Here is a 21842-nt window from a genome sequence, read left to right on the forward strand (position 1 = left end):
ATAAGATTGTGTGTGTGTGTATATATATATATTATATATATATATATATATATATATATATACATACATACATACATACACACACACACACAGTGCCTTGCGAAAGTATTCGGCCCCCTTGAACTTTTCAACCTTTTGCCAAATTTCAGGCTTCAAACATAAAGATATAAAATTTTTTATTTTTTGTGAAGAATCACCAACAAGTGGGACACAATTGTGAAGTGGAACGAAATCTATTGGATATCTTAAACTTTTTAGCAAATAAAAAACTGAAAAGTGGGGCATGCAAAATTATTCGGCCCCTTTGCGTTAATACTTTGTAGAGCCACCTTTTGCTGCGATTACAGCTGCAAGTCGCTTGGGGTATGTCTCGATCAGTTTTGCACATCGAGAGACTGAAATTCTTGCCCATTCTTCCTTGCAAAACAGCTCGAGCTCAGTGAGGTTGGATGGATAGCGTTTGTGAACAGCAGTTTTCAGCTCTTTCCACAGATTCTCGATTGGATTCAGGTCTGGACTTTGACTGGGCCATTCTAACACCTGGATACGTTTATTTGTGAACCATTCCTTTGTAGATTTTGCTGTATGTTTGGGATCATTGTCTTGTTGGAAGATAAATCTCCGTCCCAGTTTCAGGTACAATTTATGTATGAGGATTTGATTCATGTCCATGTATCACTCGAGGCCAGTCACTTCACTGGGTATATACTGAGTTTTAATACTTTTAGGAGAACCCATCCCCACATTAACTTGATTAAAGCAAATACCCACTCCATCAAACAGTGAACACAGGGAATGGGACTCTACGGCCTGGTTCACACCATGAATCGCAGAAGAACACGCTATGCATTCCTGTGTGCTTCCCATGCAATCTGGGTGCAGTGCAATTTCAGCCCATTCATTTGACTGAGCTGAAATTTTGCAGGACCACAACAAGCGTTGTGCATGCACTACTTTACAAAATGCAGAGCAACTGGATCGCATGGCACTTCTGTATCATGTGATCCAGTGCAGGGAAATGTACTGTGTTTGGGGGGGGGGGGGGTCAATGGTATTGCACTGACACCTGCTGCAAGGGCAGTGCTTTTTGGACGCATACAGAACGCAAGTTTCATGCACCGCATCCTGGTGTGAATTGGCCATAACTGTACCTTTAAAGGGATGTTTATATTACCTACAATTATCTGATATATATATATATATACACACATACACACACACACATACAGTTAGGTCCATAGATATTTGGACACTGCACAATGTTAGATTTTTTTTTTCTGTTTTTTTACCAAAACATATTCAAGCTATAGTTTATATAATGGATATGGGCTGAAAGTTCACACTCTGGTTTAAATTGAGGGTGTGTACATGGAAATCGGAGGAATTATTTAGGAATTACAGCTCTTAACCTCCCTGGCGGTATGATTAGTTCTGGTTTTAGGTGCTGAAAGCGGTACAATTATTTTGCATGGAAATTTGTCGTTTTATATTGTAGTCCTGTAATTCTTAGGAATAACTCTCTTAAATCTGTTCAAACCAGAGTCTAGCAGGCATCCCGGGTATGATAAAGTTTATAATATAATAAATAATAATAAAAATTATTCAATAATGTAATCAAATCCAAAAACACTGAAATTTGCTCATTTGCAGAATTGTCGCTGTCATTAGATTTAGTGTTTGAGGATGAATTTCCCCACAAATCGCTATCGCTCAATTCTGCAAGTGATTATAATTTATTATCGCTGTTTTCTAGTTGGTCTAAAATCACTTTTGACATAAAGGGACACTTTTTGGTTGCTATGGACAATCTCCAAATTCCAGGCAGAAAAAACAGTATTTATAATATAAAAGTGCATGCAGGGCACTGCACAGACCACTAGGGACAAAGGGGTGTGTCATTTTTTATACAGTACTGTAATCTGTAAGATTACAGTACTGTGTGTGTTTTGTGTGTTTTAACTTTTTTGAATTTGGCGCCGATCTCTGCTCCCGTGCACTGTAGTGTCGCAGGGAACGGAGATCGGCGGCACTTGGGCACTGTGTAAATCGAGCGGAGGACAGCTCGATCACACAGCGCGGAGGACATCGCTGGATCCAGGGGACAAGGTAAGTAACTTCTCCCTGTATCCAGCAAAGCGATCCAGAGTCTGGCTCGGGGTTACCGCTTTTGATAGTAAAATCCCAACCCGAGCCAGAGTCGGGATCACTGCCAGGGAGGTTAATAGCCACCTCCCCCCTTTTTCAAGGGCCCAAAAGTAATTGGACAATTGAATTAAAAGCGGTTTCATGGCCAGGTGTGGGCTACTCCTTTGTTATTTCTTCATCAATTAAGCAGGTAAAAGGCCTGGCGTTGATACCAAGTGTGGTATTTGCATTTGGAATCTATTGCTATAAACCTACATCATGCGTTCAAAGGAGCTGTCCAAAACAAATGAAACAAGTAATTGTAGGGCTTCAAAAGCAAAAAAGGCATCAGAGAGATAGCAGCAATGTTAAGAGGGGCCAAAACAACACTTTGGTACATTCTGAGGAAATAAGAGCACACTGGTAAGCTCAGCAACATAAAAAGGTCTGGACATCCACGGAAGACAACAGTGGTGGATGATCGTAGGATCATCTCTATGGTAAAGAAAAACCCATTCATAACATCAGGACAAGTGAAGGACACTCTCCAGGAGGTGGGCGTATCATTGTCAAAGTCAACAATCAAAAGAAGACTTCATGAGAGCAAATACAGAAGGTTCACCACAAGGTGCAAACCATTAATAAGCCTGAAGAATAGAAAAGACGGGTTTGCCAAAAAAACATCTAAAAAAGCCAGACCAGTTCTAGAAAAGCATTCTTTGGATTGATGAAACCAAGATTAATCTGTACTTGCTTGACAGGAAGAAAAAAGTCTGGAGAAGGCTTGGAGCAGCTCATGATCCAAAGCCCCCAAACGTCATATGTAAAACATGGTGGAGGCAGTTTAATGGCATGGGCATGCATGGCTTCGAGTGGCACTGGGTCATTGGTGTTTATTTATGATGTGAGAGAAGATAGAAGCAGCCGGATGAATCCTGCAGTGTTTATAGATATACTGTCAGCCAAGATTCAGCCAAATGCAGCAAAGTTTATTGGAGGGTGCTTCATAGTACAGATGGACAATGATCTAAAACACACTGTAAAAGCAAATCATGAGCTTTTGAAGGAAAAGAAGTGGAATATTCTGCAATGACCAAGTGAAATTACCTAATCTCAAACCAATTGAGCATGCATTTCCCTTGCTGAATGAAAAACTAAAGGCATAAAGACCCACAAAGAACAACTGTAGACAGCTGCAGTTAGAGCCTGGCAAAGCATCAGAAAGGAGGAAACCCAGTCTTTGGTCCATGGGTTCCAGACTTCAGGCAGTCATTGGCAGTAAAGGATCCTCAACAAATATTTAAAAAATTAACATATTTATGATTATATTCATTTGTCCAATTACATTTGAGCCCCTGAAAATTAGGGGAACGGTATATAAAAATGGTTGCAGTTCATAAAATTTGTACTTGATATTTGCTGCATGTTCAACCCCTTGAATTAAAGCCTCCACTTAAAATTCATTTGGATTGTTTTGTTTTCATTTTATTCTGGTGGCATACAGAGCCAAAAGTATGGAAACTGTGCCTGTGTCCAAATATATATATTTTACACACACACACACACACACACACACACAGTATGTCACAAAAGTGAGTACACCCCTCACATTTTTGTAAATATTTTATCTTTTCATGTGACAACACTGAACAAATTACACTTTTCTACAATGTAAAGTAGTGAGTGTACGGCTTGTATAACAGTGTAAATTTGCTGTCCCCTCAAAACAACACAACACACAGCCATTAATGTCTAAACTGCTGGCAACAAAAGTGAAAGTGTCCAAATTGGGCCCAATTAGCCATTTTCCTTCCCCGATGTCATGTGACTCCTTAGTGTTACAGGGTCTTAGGTGTGAATAGGGAGCAGGTGTGTTACATTTGGTGTTATCACTCTCATACTGGTCACTGGAAGTTTAACATGGCACTTCATGGCAAAGAACTCTCTGAGGATCTGAAAAAAAGAATTGTTGTTCTACATAAAGATGGCCTAGGCCAGCCCTCAAATTTTCCACTCGCTTAGGCCGCGTACACACGCGGGGACTGTTCGCTCAACTTTGTCCGTCAAACAGTTTCAGCGGACAGTCCGCTCAAAATTAGCATGGACGGACTTGCCCACACACGACGAACGAACAGTCCGCTGAAACCGTGCGCGATGACGTGAACGGCACGTACGACGGGACTAGAAAACGACGTCCTATACACTGCAATGCAAACTTCGGCGTGTAAATCCTTTCTGAGCATGCGCGGAACTTAGTTTGACGAACAAGCCTACACACGAGGGGACTGTTCGCTGAAACAAAGTTTCAGCGGACAGTTTTTCGGAATTTCCGAAAAACTTTGTTCAGCAGACTGTCCGCTGAAAGCCCACACACGAGTGGACTGTCCGCCGAAACACTGTTCAGCGGACAAAGTTGAGCGAACAGTCCCCGCGTGTGTACGTGGCCTTACTCACATTTTGCGAGTGGAAAATGAGGGATTGCGAGCGTGGGCTGCCTGGGAGAGGGGGGCGAGCACCGCCAGCAGGTAACCGTTCTTCCGGCCCAGAAAACCTGTAAATAGTTTGCTGAAGACAAGCAGACTAAGGACATGGATTACTGGAACCATGTCCTGTGGTCTGATGAGACCAAGATAAACTTATTTGGTTCAAATGAGGTCAAGCGTGTGTGGCAGCAACCATGTGAGGAGTACAAAGACAAGTGTGGCTTGCCTACAGTCAAGCAAGGCGGTGGGAGTGTCATTGTCTGGGACTGCATGAGTGCTGCCAGCACTGGGGAGATAGCGTTCATTGAGGGAACCATGAATGCCAACATGTACTGTGACACACTGAGGCAGAGCATTATCCAACATGATAAGGACCCCAAGACACACCTCCAAGATGACCACTGCCTTGCTAAAGAAGCTGCGGGTAATGGTGATGGACTAAACAAGCATGTCTCCAGACCTAAAGGGCACTGATGAGCCCATTGTAGTTCATTACCAAGCCCTGCAGCTTTCAATCTGACAGCCTGTACAGGTTGAAAGCTGCAGGGCTTGTCTGCAGAAGCCTGACATTGCACTCCTGATCCATGGATCATAGGTGTAATGCTTTCCAGGCTCCTTCAGGAAAAAATAATAAATGCACTTTTTTTCTGTAAAAATATGTGCATTCATTATTTTTTCTAAAAAGGTAACGTTATCTTAACTTTAAACTGCATAAGGGTTTCTTTACTGTTAGAGCAGTAAGGATCACCACGAATGGTGGTTTCACCTAGGTGTGTCGATAATTACAAAAAAAATCTTTTAGCTGTGCAGCTTAATTAATGCAATATACCGTATATACTCGAGTATAAGCCGAGATTTTCAGCCTCTTTTTTGACTCGAGTCACCGCTGTCTGACTGCTCGATCAGCGTATCGAGCAGACAGACAGCGGACATTCTAAAATTCAAAAGCCGCGCCTCCGCCTTCGCCTGTGATAGGCGGAACACTGAATTTCCCAGCAGTCAGTGTTCCGCCTATCACGGACATCCGCTCATCCTCGTACTACGGACGAGGATGAGACGATGTCCGTGATAGGCGGAACACAGGCTGCTGGGAAATTCAGTGTTCCGCCTATCACAGGCGAAGGCGGAGGCGCGGCTTTTGAATTTTAGAATGGCCGCCGAGAAGAGCGGCGATCCTGGAAGGACGGAGGAGGCTCGGGACGACGGCTCGGGACGGCGGCTCGGGACGGCGGCTCGGGACACAGGTAGGCTGGACACACACACAAGGCTGCACGGACACACACACACAGGGATGGATGGATGGACACACACACACAGGGATGGATGGATGGATGGACACACACACAGGGATGGATGGATGGATGGACACACACACAGGGATGGATGGATGGATGGATGGACACACACACAGGGATGGATGGATGGACACACACACAGGGATGGATGGATGGACGGACACACACACAGGGATGGACGGACACACACACAGGGATGGACAGCCATGTCTCACCCTCGGCTTATACACGAGTCAATAAGTTTTCCAGTTTTTTGGGGGTAAATTGGGGGCCTCGGCTTATATTCGGGTCGGCCTATACTCGAGTATATGCGGTACATGGAAATGGGAAACAGTAAAGACATCTACATGCACACACGTACACATATAGGACTGGGTGGGCTGTGGTCTTTAGTCCAGCTTACCAATGATGTAATCTTTATTTTGTTATGATAAAAGAATGGGGCAACATATGTCCTTTGTATGAAGTGGCTGTATAACTTTTATTCCACATATTTTACTATACAAAATGCTATGCTTTAGGGTTGAATGCTTTACAATATAACTTTACTTTTAGTATAGAAGTCTAAAACGTGCATATTCCGTAAATGTAACATAAGCTGTGTTACAACCACCAAATGCGTAATCAAGCAAATATCTGGTAATGCGGCAATAATGAACAAGCACCAATAGCTTGGGAAAATAACGAAATAGGAAATTATTATTATTATTCACGATTTATATAGCGCCAGCAATTTATGCAGCGCTTCTCTTATTACCACAATTCAAACAAATGCACCTTTAGAAATGTTAATGACAGATATTTATAAAAACATATGAAAAAACAGTGCTACGCCGTGGTATTATAAATTAAAAATGAAAGGACAAATAAAATTGACATCTAAATAAGACCAATAAAGTTCAAAAAGGGGAGAAGATTCAAGAAAAAAAAAAAAAAAAAAAGAGTCCCACAATAATCCCACAGATCCACTTCCACTGGTGGTCACTAAGTGTTTCTAGAAAGTGAAGAGTCAAATCCCCACTGTGCATTGTGAAAGGACACCACCGCGTGGCAGCATGCAAGGCTTACCAGACGAAATTGACCACCTGTTACAGATATGTGAAAAACAGCGTGGGAAGATGTGTTCAGAAGCTCCCTGTAATATGGCAAGTCCTCCCTGGTAGCGCGTCTATAACGGAATTCTCTGTATATCGGTAAACCAGAGATGGACAAGAAATCTTTCATAGTGAACTCCATTTAAAAAGAAAACTTCGCTTTATTGGTGGAGCATTAAACTCACATTTTGTAGAACAAGAAAAGTCTTTCATAAAAATCAATCCGATTGAAACCTATAAAATGTCTTCCCGAACATTTCTGGTCAGAATGTGGTGATGTCACAGCTGGCTCCGCCCAACATGTTTTGTCATAACTGATGTCATCTGGGGCATGAGACGACAACACAGTCTTTTATGCAAAGTGGGTTTGGTGAAGTGTTTTTTTCTTTTTGAATCTGATGATTTGACATTTATAGTAACTTTAAGGGCCGGTTCACACAGCAGGCGAGGCGAGGCGTCTCCGACTTGCCTCGCCGCGACCTGCGGCGACCTCAGCGGCGACTTGCAGATGACTTCTGTATAGAAGTCAATGCAAGTCGCCCCGAGGTCGCCCAAAAGTAGTACAGGAACCTTTTTTCTGAGTCGGAGCGACTCGAGTCGCTCCTCTCAAAACGGTTCCATTGTACAGAACGGGGGCGACTTGCGGGAGCGAGGCGAGGCGAGTCGTGTCGCCTCGCATCGCCCGCTGTGTGAACCGGCCCTAATAAAGATGATTTTTGTAATTTTTGAAAAAACCTTGAGCCTGTGCTAAAGCCACCTAGTCCCTATATGGTAGGTAATCACTTTTAGACTTAAGGATATTTTTTTCTTGCATAGAAATTTTCTTGTGACTAGCTACACTTAATAAGCAAGTTGGCATACAGGCAGTTTTATAGCTCCCTCTATCCCTTCAGATTTTTGCTGTATGGATTCTCTTCAAGGTATTCCGAGTTACTGACCCAAACAAATGCACATCAGATCTCCCTCCTAACTTTACATGCTTCATGTATATTCCAGGATTGTGGATGACAGTATTTGAAACGGACAACTATCGGTCCAGTGTCCCCAGTTCCTATATGTTAGATTGTGCTCAGCATTCCTCATTGGCTCACAGTGTGGCCCTTTATTTTTCAAGTTCTGCTGTACAGGGGTTTACAAGAAAAAAATCATTTACAATCAGATCATTTGTTTTATGCAAAAGAAAGCTGATCTGTGCATTATTCAAATTTTGTACACATTGTATTGTTTGTCCTAGAGTCTCTACAGAAATGCATGGCTATTCCATCTCAGTCTGGATGACTATTGATCAGTATAAATATGTGTGGGGAATGACTCAGCCACAGAAAAAAAAAAAAAAGGAATGCAGACGTGGAGTTTCAGCCAGACCATTCAAAACTGATTATTCATTTGTACAGGCCTGCCATACAAAGCACTATTAAGACAAAGCTCCTGATAATTAAAATGGATGTATTTTCATAGAAGCTAAATCCAGTGTCCTATGCTCCTTTCTAAATACTGGCTCATTATACAAAGCAAGATTGCTCCTCAGAAAAATAGACTGATATATGCAGATATTTTGTGTCATAAATAAAGCAACCTATATTCTAAAACCACAAGCTGCACAAATCATTGGCCTAATGGTATAACCACTTCAGCTCCAGAAGATTTTACCCCCATCACCACCATGCCATTTTTTGCTATTTGGCACTGCAGTACTTTAAAGGCTGAGTTCACACTTTTGCGAACTGGATGCAGATTTTCTCTGCATCCAATTCGCATGTCAGAAGATTGTGACCGGCTCTCAAAGGAGTCGGTTTACACATCTCCGAAGCAGCTCCAGGGCGAATTGAACATGAGGCCTGTGCATCTTCTGGTCCATTTCAGGTCCGAATTCAGCCAAAAATTTGTACCGAAAATGGTAAACAGGGACGCACCAGGGTCCTGTTATGAGCCGCTCTGTACTGCAGTTTAAACTAAGCCTAACTGGTAATTGCACGATCATACTGTACCCAAATTAAATTTTTATCAATTGTTTCACATAAATAGAGCTTTGTTTGGTGGTATTTTATCACCACTGGGTTTTTGTTATTTATGGTCATCCGATTGTTTGCATTATCAATACGCTCACAACTTGTTGAGGTAATACCTGCTGAAATTTATATAATTTATTTCACAAAAATAGCGCTATCTTTTAGTGATACTTGATCACCACTGTTTTTTTTTATTTTTTTATTATTATAATAAATGGAAATAAGACCGAAAATATTGAAAAAACATGTTTCTCTGTACTATAAACATATCCTATTAAAAAAATAAAATAAATCAAATTTCTTCATACATTTTGGTTCAAATGTATTCTGCTACATGTCTTTGGTACAGAAAAATCCCAGTAAGTGTATATTGCTTGGTTTGCATGAAAGTTATAGCACCTACAAACTATGGTATACGGTATATACAGGAATTTGTATTTATTTTATACTAGAAATGGTGGTGATCAATGACTTATAATGGGACTGTGATAGTGTGGTGGACAATCTGACACTAACTGCCGTTGGTAGGAAACTAACTGCCACTGACATTATAAGTGACACTACTACAGTGATAAGTCATAATACTATACACTGTTACTGTACTAATGACTGGCTGGGAAGGGATTAACATCAAGGGTGATCAAGGGGTTAAATGTGCACCTATGTGTAATGTTTGCTGCTTTTACAAACTGGTCACTCAATTTCTCATCCCTACTTTGCAGGGATGAGAAACTGACAGATTGTTAAACAATATAGAGCTCTGTAGGAAGGGATCAAAGCAAGAGCTCTGGGCTGTGATTGGACAGCAGGTCCCAAAACCTGGAATTAGGCAGCAACGTACGGGTACGATGCTTTGCCTACAGAGGCCACACATTTGCAGTACATTGTGAGGGGGCAGTCGCTAACTGGATAATACAAAATGATTTCTGCTACCAGAAACATACTGGTGTGGATCAGTAAAAATCAATATTATTGCCAAATAGTTACATAGTAGGTGAGGTTGGCTAAAGACACAAGTCCATCAAGTCCAACCTATGTGTGTGATTATGTGTCAGTATTACATTGTATATCCCTGTATGTTGTGGTCGTTCAGATGCTTATCTAATAGTTTCTTGAAACCATCGATGCCCCCGGCTGAGATCACCTCCTCTGGAAGGGAATTCCACATCCTCGCCACTCTTACAGTAACATCCTCTTACAGTAAAGAACCCTCTACGTAGTTTAAGGTTAAACCTCTTTTCTTCTAATTTTAATGAGTGGCCATGTGTCTTGTTAAACTCAAAAAAGTTTTATCCCTATTGTGGGGTCACCAGTATGGTATTTGTATATTGAAATCATATCCCCTCTCAAGCGTCTCTTCTCCAGAAAGAATACGTTCAGTGCTCACAACCTTTCTTCATAACTAACATTCTCCAGACCCTTTATTAGCTTAGTTACTCTTCTCTGTACTCACTCCATTTCCAGTACATTCTTCCCGAGGACTGGTGCCCAGAACTAGACAGCATTGTCACACTTTATTTTTTCCAATCTCTTTGCAAATTAGTCTATGATAAACATCATAACAAACATATTTAGTTGAATTGGTGGCTACTTTTAACTGAATGTGCTGATTACGCAGAGCCGTGGGAATTTTATTCACGTATTTAGCCAGCTGATCTGTAAACAGCCAGGAGACACAAAAGGATGCCTGCACATCAAATTGTTTACAACAGCCAGAGCTGTAATATGCTTGATTAGAAGAGAAGCCCATTACTGTTCAAGGGCAAACACAATCCATATGGCTCTGCTGTAGTCTCTTTAGTATTACCCTCACATCATTCAGTAAGCAGAAATCATTTAACACAACCAAGAAAGCTGTGTCAGCAAAGGCTAGCATTTTCAGCCAGCATTGTTCATTTTAGGAGTGACGTCTAGCAACAGCAAAATGTACAAAAATATAAAAATCCCATTTCAAATAACCTATGTCATATGGAAGCAGTAAACGGTAAAAAAAAATGCTTTTGTGTGTTCAGCATAGTCATTGCTTCCAATTTACTTTACTTGTAAAAATATTTTTTTCACACAATCTGTACCAGGTGCAATTGATAGCCGAGTACAGATTGGTAGCAAGCTCAATTGTAAATCTTGCTCAACTAATGAGTTTTAGCAGGGTAGGAAATTACATCTCCTATTCCTTTAATTGAGCTATATTAACATTTCAAGACCTTGCCTTCCACTTCATCTCTAATGAAGCACTGAGGTCAACTCCCATCTTTGGTCTGATTTTTTTCCATCGCTCTGCCACATTTTCTTTTTACAGTTTTAGATTGGATTCAACTTTGAGTGTTGTACTTTCAGATATTGATACTTGACCAAGGCATTAATGTGCTGAACGTGAGGACACAAACTGTTCCATCTAGAAGTGGGTACCGGATTAGCAGCTACAAACCTTGTACATGATACCTGCTGCTGGCCATGGAAGGCAGCAGGTCTCTTCTGACATTGGTCTGGGACTGGTGAATAAGCACCACTACCTTGTTTTATTTGTAAGGGGATATTTTATAATAAAGTGTCGCTTGTTGATAATGTACCATTGCACTGGATTATGTCTCCATTTGTCCTACTCCAGAATTGTTGGATCTGTTTACACATCACCCTTTTTTTTTTAAGCCTGTGGCGTGTGAAACACACCAAGTGCTCCACCCAGTGCCAAAAAAAGTGCACACACATAAAGAGTGACACAAAACGTGCAACTGGTGTTACAGTGGTCCTCCCTAGGAAGGACCTTACCCTGATCCCCTGGGGCGTTAGTCTCCAGATGGGGATTGAGGTACTTCATTTGAGTCCATTTTGCTGAAACCAGACAGACCCACTTTCTCTGGAAGGTCTGCCATGACAGACCCACCTAAGTACTTGGTGGGACTACCCCACGGGAGACCCCATGAGAGAAGGAGAACCAAGCCAAAAGGCCTATGTCCACCCCCATCCCAAGATGTTCAGGATAGGCCAGAGGACCCACATCCTACTAATCACACAGTGACAAACGTGAACACATCAACAAAAAAATACAAAAAAGTGAAAAACCCAGGTAAAATAAATAGGAAAGTGGGGAGAAGGAAGTGGGAGAAGTGAAAGAGTGACCATTGTGCAATACAATGGCCAGGTCCTTTGGCCAGGAATAAACATTTCCCCTGGTCCTAGCCAAAAGGCCCAGCCCTAGAGGCAGGTGTGAAAAACATGTGTATGGTGAAGGGACCATGGTGCCATAAATCAAATTCACCCTCACTCAGTGATTGTACGACACCCCTGAACTGCCACTTGAGGGGCACAGTCACCACAGGCTTTTGGAAGTTCTGAAAGCTTGGGGAGAGCCCAGACCTCAAAGGCTCAACTCTCGCTCCCATCACTCCTACCTAATTAAATTTGGGAAATACTAACCGCTCCCCCCGGCGCTGTAGGGGAGTAAGCGTTCTTTCCCAAAAAACTGACCAGAGCTAGAACTACCCAATCTAGGCCAGAAGGCCAGGGACCGTACTCTCTGGCCAGACCCAATGCAGCACCCATCCTCACCAGAAGCACCCTTTCAGATGGCTTCAGACACAACCAGTGGTTGGCCCCCAGTAATCTGTCAGGCAGCTCAACATGCTGAAAACCACCCTTCCAGGCACAATTACGCCATTGGATTTACGCCATTGGATTTGCATAGCACTCCTCTCTATAGGAGTAGCACAGTGCCTCCTCTGGAAACTGATAAGAGCAGATACTATACTTGATCTTAGCCAAAGGGCAGAGAAGCAACCATTATTCACCTGCAGATTGCCTTTTTTGTAGTGGAATGCTTCTCTAGTCCCCACATGTAGACTCTCAATAGGTCTACTTACTGGGAGGGTTATTACCAATTCCCCCTTCATCTGTTTGTGGAGGGTGATGTGCACTTTTTTTTTTTCCGCTGCAACCAGCTGAACAACAACCTATGTGCATAGATCCGCATGTTTTCTTAAATATAGCCCACACTATAACAAAAGCTTACTATGCATCAACGAGAACATTTACCTATGTCTCTCTGTAAAGGTTCTCTGGACAATTCAAGGGAAAACTATAGTCTACCTATAAAATGTGTGTGAACAGATTTTTATTAACCTTAACAATATGAAAACAGATTTGTATTGATAGAACTGAATTATATGTGTGGATAGGACAAAATACAATACTTGATTACATCTACTGTACATGCCGTGTTTCCTGCTTGGCGATATTTGCGTCATCTTGTTCATCTCTTCCAATTTGAATCCATCAGTCTGCTTTGACTGACTAATACTTTACTATGACCCTGATTTACTAAAGGGGTAGAGACGTTCAATTTTAACATTCATTTTAGAAATATCACTTTGAAAAGAATGCCCAATTATGTGCAAGAAAAATAAAAAAGCATGACTTTTGCCTACATATAATTGGATGAAATCAGCACAATGTCACTTTATTCACCGAGCTAAGCAAATTTTCTCTTTGCAAATAGAATTTCCACATTACATGAATGAGGTTAAGTCATGCTGACTTCTAATCATATGTAAGCAAAAGGTTTTATTGCCCTTGCACGTGATTGTAAATTCTCTACAAAGCGTCTTTCCATTTTGTGTCACCTCATTCACTAAGATAATTGAGAAAATTCACTTTGAAAGTGAACATGCTCTACACATCTAGTAAATTAATCCCTGTGTGTCTTATCAAATATTCAGTTTTCTGGCAGCATTTTGTTAGCAATAGCAAAAGCTGACCGACAGAAGCAAAAATTTACAAAAACTCTAGATTCACAAACCCAAAACGTGCACATGGTGACAACAGACCAATGCTTTTCCTTAGAACAAAGCCCTAATGGATGAAATATTTATCATATTATCATGTACCGTTATACTTGATTTGCAATGCAAAAGATTCTTAAGAACTTATGAAATACAGTCTATGTACCAATTCAACCTTATGTATCAGATACAGCTGCTTCTGCTGATAACACTGCTACAACCTAGATGCTATTAGCTGACAGAGTAAATATGTCTCCTATTATTTTATTTTTTTTACAAAAACTGAGTTCAGTATGCCTTAGACCTGGTGGCTTCACTTTTTTGAGGCTTTTCCTGATTTTTCCTATTTTTAATGGACAGTGGAGACGGACTATGATGGCTGGCACCCAGGTTGTCCATGTGCAGGAGAGGCCAGACTTGAGCAGAGATATGGATCTGCGTGTGTTTACGTTTCTAACAGCTAACAAGCACCAGCTTACAAGTACCGGAAAATAAGGCCCCTGTAAACTGAGCGTTTAACCACGCAACATGAGGCTCTGGCACTTAAGTGCGGGCAGAAATGACATCTGAACCATCCAGCTCAACTGCAGGCAGCCTGTTCAACTCTATGAAAAGCTGAAGGCTGCTGCTGGTGGATGGTGCATCGAGTGGTACTGACCTCTGACAATTTGTGTTGTTTCGGGCATTCGTCCCTGGGGCATGCTGCCTTAAATGTTAGTACGACTCAGCGTGTCAACCAACCCCATCCAGCCACAGCAGCTTTCAGCCTCTAATTGAATTTAACAGGCTGTCAACTGCAAGGCTGGATGGTGCTTTCCACTTGCACCTAAACATTGGTGCTTCATGCATTAGGGCTAAAGGTCCATTGTGCATGGGGCCCTAGGGAGAGGACCTACAATGTCAGTGCCTGGAAGAGCTGAAATACTTATATTTCCTGATGAAAATGTGCTTCAAGTTTCCATATAACATGCTCAAATATCATGCAATAACACATTTTCTCCAAAGGTACAGTTGCCACTGAGGGTACAATCACACCTGATTGATGTGTCCCATTTTGTATCACATATTTTTTGCATGACAGCCTTTTGACTTGAATGGGCTGCCTATTGCGCACTAAAGAAGCTCAAGTACCATTTTTTGTCACTGAGCCAAGCACCTTTGGCAATGTACATTTCTTGCACGCATTGTCCAGTGGAAAATAGGTAACTGCTACCCGCATTTGGGAAAATACCTGAGCTTAAGAAATAATGGCATGGTAACCGTGATGCACATTTTTGTGCACTTCCATGTCACTCAGGTGTGAATGCAGCCTAAGGCTCCATTGACATCTGGGCATTTAAAAAAGTTTTTAAAAAACCTGCAAAATTACTAAATACACGCATGCTCAAGTATGAATGCAGCCTTAAAGCCAGCAGATCAAGTATGATGCTGTATACAGGTAACCATCAAATCAATATTCCTATCGCACACATTCCTAGTATGAATGGCTCATAAAGTAGCGGGTGCTGCAGCGATTACCAGATGGGTCCTGGAAGCATCAAACAAGCGTACATATTCGCCAGCACACCATGGATCGATACATTTTCCTCCAAAAGGTTTAATGAAGAGAATCACATTACAAAGGAAAAGTGCAACATTTCGGAGCCACGCAGGACCCCTTCGTCAGGCATGTGTCAGGCATGGTATCACATGCCTGACGAAGGGGTCCTGCGCGGCTCCGAAACGTTGCACCTTTCCTTTGTGATGTGATTCTCTTCATTAAACCTTTTGGATGAAAATTTGTCGATCCATGGTGTGCTGGTGAATATGTACGCTTATACAGGTAACCAAACAATATAAATGTAAATGTACTACCCAGAACAAGATTATATCACAAAACAACACCCCCCCCCCCCAAGTCTAAGATGAATATATGGTGGATTATTTTGGCGTAGAATGATTTTAGTACAACACTCAAGGTTACATCTTGTTCTGAAATTGTAAAAAGTACCTCGCTTTAATAAATTGAAAAGAAGACCTAACCTTCACTTGGTGTAAAATCTATTGAAAAATTGTTTTCCAGCTGGCTACTGCATAGAACAGTCTCACATACATTCCAAGCAATTGAAATGTTCAACCAAAATAGACTTTAAAGTAAACCTCCTTGTACATCCCTGATTTTTTTTTTCCAGAGCATGCCAGATGCGTTGCAAGCCATGGAGCATATTACAAATATGTGAAAGATCGCAAGGGTAGTTCCGCACTATGGACCTAATGATATGTGTATTCTTATAGCTGCTGCCAGTGGCGGAACTACCGCCATAGCGACACACGCGGCCGCTATGGGGCCCGCAGCTGAGAGGGGCCCGCGCCCGTGGGAAGGATGAGGAATGCATATTGCGGGGGGGCGAGAACTTACCAGATCATTTAGATCTTTACAAATGCTGATCTTTTAATTCGTGCTATATGGTAATTTTTTGAATTGGCAAAGAAACCAATGTTTGAAAAAAATGTTATATCTAAAGAACATTTAATGTACAGTGCATTTTTGCATGTAGGAATTATCTTCACTACATATTTCTGATTATTTTTTTTTACAGCTATAAAGGTAGCAGTATTAGCGTTTGCGTTTTTAAACGATAACTTTTTTTTAAAAGCCAGCAGCTACAAATACTGCAGCTGCTGACTTTTAAAATAATGACACTTACCCGCCCAGCACGCCTGCGATGTCGGCACCCGAAGCCGATCTCTCGATCGTCTCTTGGGTGCTGCCGCCGCCATCTTGGGTATGGGAATCAGGAAGTGGAGCCTTGTGGCTTCATTTCCCGGTTCCCTACTGCGCATGCGCGAGTCACGCTGCGCAATAAGGATGGTCCCCGCTGTCTCTGGGATCCGTGTGTTTCTCAGCAGGCAGCGGGGGACCTTCGGAAAGGGGCGTAGATTCTGCAGAAAGGGGCGTTGCTTCTGCAGAATCTACGCCAGAAGTGGGTGCAGATACCTGTACTGTACAGGTACCTGCACCCCCCTCCCCCCTGAAAGGTGCCAATTGTGGCGCCGGAGGGAGGGAGGGTTCCAATGAGCGGAAGCTCCACTTTAGGGTGGAGCTCCGCTCTAATTTTTCACTTAGAATGAAAATGAGGGAAAGAAAAAAAATCGCTAGGTTGATTGGTTGAAAAGGGACAGTTGGTAGATTCAACCCTATAATGAAAAATCTCACTTTTATTCTATCCAAGTAAAGGTATAAACCTCTGCCAAATGCAATGGGGCTGATTTACTAAATGAGTAGAGAATGTTTACTCTCAAAAGTGGTTATGCTAAGCCAGCCTTTCTCAGCCTTTTCAACACAAAGGAACCCCTCAAATAACTTTTCAGTTTCAGAGAACCCCTGCTAAAAAAGGACTATATCTACAACTCATGATATACTAGTATGATGGTCAGTGGGAAGAACGCTCCTTACTCTTGTGGTCATTGTGAAGAATTCCCACCTTACAGATAGCTAAAAAGATCAATGGTGTCAGTGGGAACTTATCTGAGACAGAAATTAATCAAGGAACCCATAGCAACCTCTGGAGAAACCCTAGTTGATAAACCCTGTGCTAGGCTATGGTTTAGTAATTCCTTTATTAATATTATAGTGCAGCACCCTCTACCTTAGGTAGGCACGTGCTAGGTGTAGGTTTTGTGTAAGCTGCCAGCGCAGGTAAATTTAAGAAGGCCTATGCTGTGAGCTAGGTCTGTTTGTTTTGATCTGGGGGCAGGGGAGGGGTTTAGTATAGCAGCAGGTGACTGATATGTGCCTCAGTTCTTGGGTGCCTCCTCTGTTTCCAGGGAGAAGGTTATGGAAAAGGGGCATGGCAGAGAGCTGGAGTGCCATGAGGTGCATGTGGGAGCTCCGACCAATCCCCAACTAGGACTCCTTCATATACCCATGGTCAACCTGCTGAGGGAGGAGTTGTCGGCTGGATAAACTGGATGATGGAGTGTTAGACTGTTGTGTCTGAGGGAACCCCCTTTCTTGGGGGGTGGGTGTACCTCAGGCAGGGTGCTCGGGGCTGGGAGGGAGCCTCTCCTTACACGGTTATGGAGAGGTGTCTGGGAACAGGAGCCAGAAAGGACAGCTGGTCAGCACGTCCTGAGTAAAGTCATTCAGGAGGGATCCAGGCCAGGTATCGGTGAGTGGAAATCACAGTGAAAAGCTCTGGAAGAGACATGCCAGAAGTTGGATGTAGAGCCAGAGCCCCCCACTCTGAGGCAGTCCCACGCTTGCCAGCAGCCATTTGAGGGCTCCAGTATGCATTCCTCATCCTCCCCGGTAGTTCCGCCACTGGCTCGCCTCTTCCTCTGCACAGGTGAGGCTGCATTGTGCACCAGTCACGCTGCATTGGGCACAGGTGAGGCTGCATTGGGCACAGGTGGGCACAAGTGAGACTGCATTGGGCACAGATGAGGCTGCAATGGGCACAGGTGAGGCTGTATTGGGCATGGATCACGATGCATTGGGCACAGGTGAGGCTGTATTGGGCACAGGTGAGATCACATTGGGCACAGGTGAGGCTGCATTGGGCATGGGACATTCTGCATTGGGCACAGACAGGTCATGCTGCATTGGGCACAGGTGAGGCCGCATTGGGCACAGGTCACGTTACAATGGGCACAGGTGATGCTGCATTGGGCACAAGCCACACTGCATTGGGCACAGGTGAGGCTGTATTGGGCACTGGACACGCTGCATTGGGCACAAGTGGGCACAGGTGAGGCAGTATTGGGCACGGGCAGGCCACGCTGCATTGGGAACAGGCAGGCCACATTGGGTACAGGTGAGGATTATTGAAGCGCTAACACCAGCTGTTTGGAGTATCTTTATCTGTTGATTGTTAAACTTTCTGGAATACGTATATTGCTATTGTGGTGTAGGATCTGGGCCTGTTGTCCCTCCATCCCTTTTCTTTGCTTCCTTCCTTCCTTCCTCATTCATCTCAGACTCGAACCACACCCCCTTTTAGCCACGCATTTTAAACCACGCCCACTATTTAATTTAAGCCCCGACATTTTTTGTGGGGGGGGGGGGGGTGCCCATACAACATTTTGCTATGGGGCCCTGTGATTTCTAGTTACGCCCCTGGCTGCTGCCTCCACTGGAAACAACTACCAAGGTAGATGTCAAATTTAGATTGCAAAGGCATGAAGTGGATGTGGCGTTGCTAATAGTGTAATGTGCACATGCTACAATTAGTGTTTCAAGTACAACAAAAATACATATATAATGCCTCAAAATATATTCACTCAAAAATGTGATCATAATAGCTGTGTGCAAAATTACAATAGAACAATAATATATATGCCAAAAAATGAAATTAACAGTGACAGGTGCTTAACCTCCCTGGCGGTATGATTCAGTCTGGATTTAGGTGCTGAAAGCGGTACAATTATTTTGCATGGAAATCTGGCGTTTTATTTTGTAGTCCTGTAATTCTTAGGAATAACTCTCTTAAATCTGTTCAAACCAGAGTCTACCAGACATCCCGGGTATGATAAAGTTTATAATATAATAAAGAATAATAAAAATTATTCAATAATGTAATCAAATCCTAAAACACTGAAAAAGGGACACTTTTTGGTTGCTATGGACAATCTCCAAATTTCAGGCAGAAAAAACTGTATTTATAATATAAAAGTGCATGCAGGGCATTGCACAGACCATTGGGACAAAGGGGGTGTGTATTTTTTAATACAGCACTGTAATCTGTAAGATTACAGTACTGTGTGTGTTTTGTGTGTTTTTACTTTTTTGAATTTGCCGCCGTTCTCCACTCCCGTGCGTCATAACGTCGCAGGGAACGGAGCTCAGCGGCACTCGGCACTGTGAATCGAGCGGAGCACAGCTCGCTCACACAACGCGGAGGACATCGCTGGATCCAGGGGACAAGTTAAGTAACTCTTCCTGTGTCCTCCCCTGCATCCAGCGATGCGATCCCGAGTCTGGCTCGGGGTTACCGCTCCTGTCAGTAAAATCCCAACCCGAGCCAGACTCGGGATTACCGCTAGGGGGGTTAAATATAAATCCAATAAGGATTTGAGCATAAAGGGACAGGTGCTAGAATTAAAAAAGTCCTTAATAAAAATTGACAAAAGGTATCAGGTATATTACACTCGTGCTCCCCCCTTTCTTGCTGCACTGACCAGATAGCTCTCCCCAGGGGGTTACCAGCATTCACAGTACAAGTGACTGTAAGCAAATCCTAGGCCAAAAACGGTTGTCTGTATGGCCTTTCTCCTTGGTTTCCAATGTCCTAGTGGTCTCATGCATATGCAAAGATAAGAGCAGGGGCAGACTGACAACTCATGGGGCCCCTGGACAATAGGAGATTATGGGGCCCCCATGCAATCAGACATTATGGGGCCACACAGTATACACAAACACACACACACACAGTATACAATCACACAGTATACACATACATGTACACACAGTATACAATCACACAGTATACACAGACATGTTTCTATTGGCTGAGAAGGTACTGGAGAGGTGGGGCAGCTATAATCTCTGGATTTTTAGACCAAAAAGGATGTTGGTAAGGGACATTTCAGAGATGTAAAAAAAAAAAAAGCACAGATTTTTACATACTTCCCCTGGTTCTACTGAGGCTGGCAACCCTGATGGGGCCCCCTAGTGGCACGGGGCCCTCGGGCAGTGCCCGAGTGGCCCAATGGTCAGTCCGCCCCTGGATAAGAGCCTCCATAGCGTAATCCCGTTAAACAATATTTACTAAACAAGTAAAATATTGTACTTACATGGATGAAGTTAAAAGCAAGTGTTTGTTGTACATTAACCAGGATGTCCAGGATGATATGCGCTCCATGAAGCAGAAGTGATGCAATGATGCTGTAGCTCCGCCTAACGTGTTTAGTCATTAAGACATCATCAAAAACTGCCTATTCTGATGACTTCTTAACGACATAACGCATTTGATGAGTGCAGCAAGAAAGGGGGGAGCACGAATTGAAGCACTGACATGCTGCTTGGTTCAGTGACCCTTGGCAGCACTAGGGTTTTTATTGATTCCTTTGGTCACATCTTATTAAGGACTTTTTTAAATTATAGCACCTGTCATTTTATGCTCAAATCTTTAACAGATTTATATTTAAGCACCCGTCACTGTTGAGTTCATTTTTTGGCACCAATACATCACTGTACTATTGTAATTTTGCACACAGCTGTTATAGACATATTTTGAGTGAATATATGTTGAGGCATTATACATATATTTTTTGTTGTACTTAAAACACCAATTGTAGCATGTGCACATTACACTATTAGCAGCGATGACTCCAAGAAATGTATACTTTTTTATTCTCCTCTCCGCTTTCCTGTCACAGGAGTGCCCTGGTATATATATATATATATATATACATACATACACATATATACACACACACACACACACACACACACACAGGTGTCACAGGGTCAGAAAGTGAAAGTTTTGCCAATAGCGTCACAAATGTAAACATTAACTCCTCCCCACTTTCCAAAACGAAAGAAAAACACTTTATTTTTTGGTTTTTGGTTTATTTTATTTTTAAATAAAAATATTATCCTTACCTGCTCTGTGCAGTGGTTTTGCACAGAGCAGCCCCGATCCTCCTTTTCTCGGGTCCCCTGCTGGTGCTCCTAGCTCCTCCCCCCACAGAGTGCCAACCATAACAAGCTGATTGCTGAGTCTATCGGTCTTCTGTCAAATACTTCCTCCTGCCTGTCAGCCGTCATGTACACTGAGCCACAGATGCACAGCTCAGCAAACATTTACTGCCCCAAATCTGTGCCATGGCAATGTGACTCCTGCTCGCATACGTGGGAGTCATTGCGGTCCAGCCATACAAACGCCTGAAGGCGCTGAACCCGAAAGGAAGGCCGGCCAAAGATGTAAGCACTGGGGGCCTGCTGGATCGATCACACCGAGGTGCTGGAGGGCACTGTTTGACAAGGAAATCTGCAATAATGTGCTAATATGCTGTGCCAACTAGCACATTATGGCATAACCCACCTGGGGGCCCCTAAAAAGACAAAAACATAGGA

At 42.8% G+C, this 21842-nt stretch overlaps 1 protein-coding gene and 1 pseudogene across 6 annotated transcripts in view; both read right to left on the minus strand.

Moving 5' to 3' along the window:
• The window catches only part of CAMKK1 (calcium/calmodulin dependent protein kinase kinase 1), a 311605-nt gene that overhangs the window by 63951 nt on the left and 225812 nt on the right, over positions 1–21842 (minus strand). The window lies entirely within an intron of this gene.
• On the minus strand, positions 12662–12783 carry LOC143986384 (U2 spliceosomal RNA; annotated as a pseudogene).

Source organism: Lithobates pipiens, unplaced genomic scaffold, assembly GCF_037356315.1.
Source record: "Lithobates pipiens isolate NorthernLeopardFrog02 unplaced genomic scaffold, aLitPip1_a1.2 Scaffold_16, whole genome shotgun sequence".
In the NCBI taxonomy this organism is placed as follows: domain Eukaryota; kingdom Metazoa; phylum Chordata; class Amphibia; order Anura; family Ranidae; genus Lithobates; species Lithobates pipiens.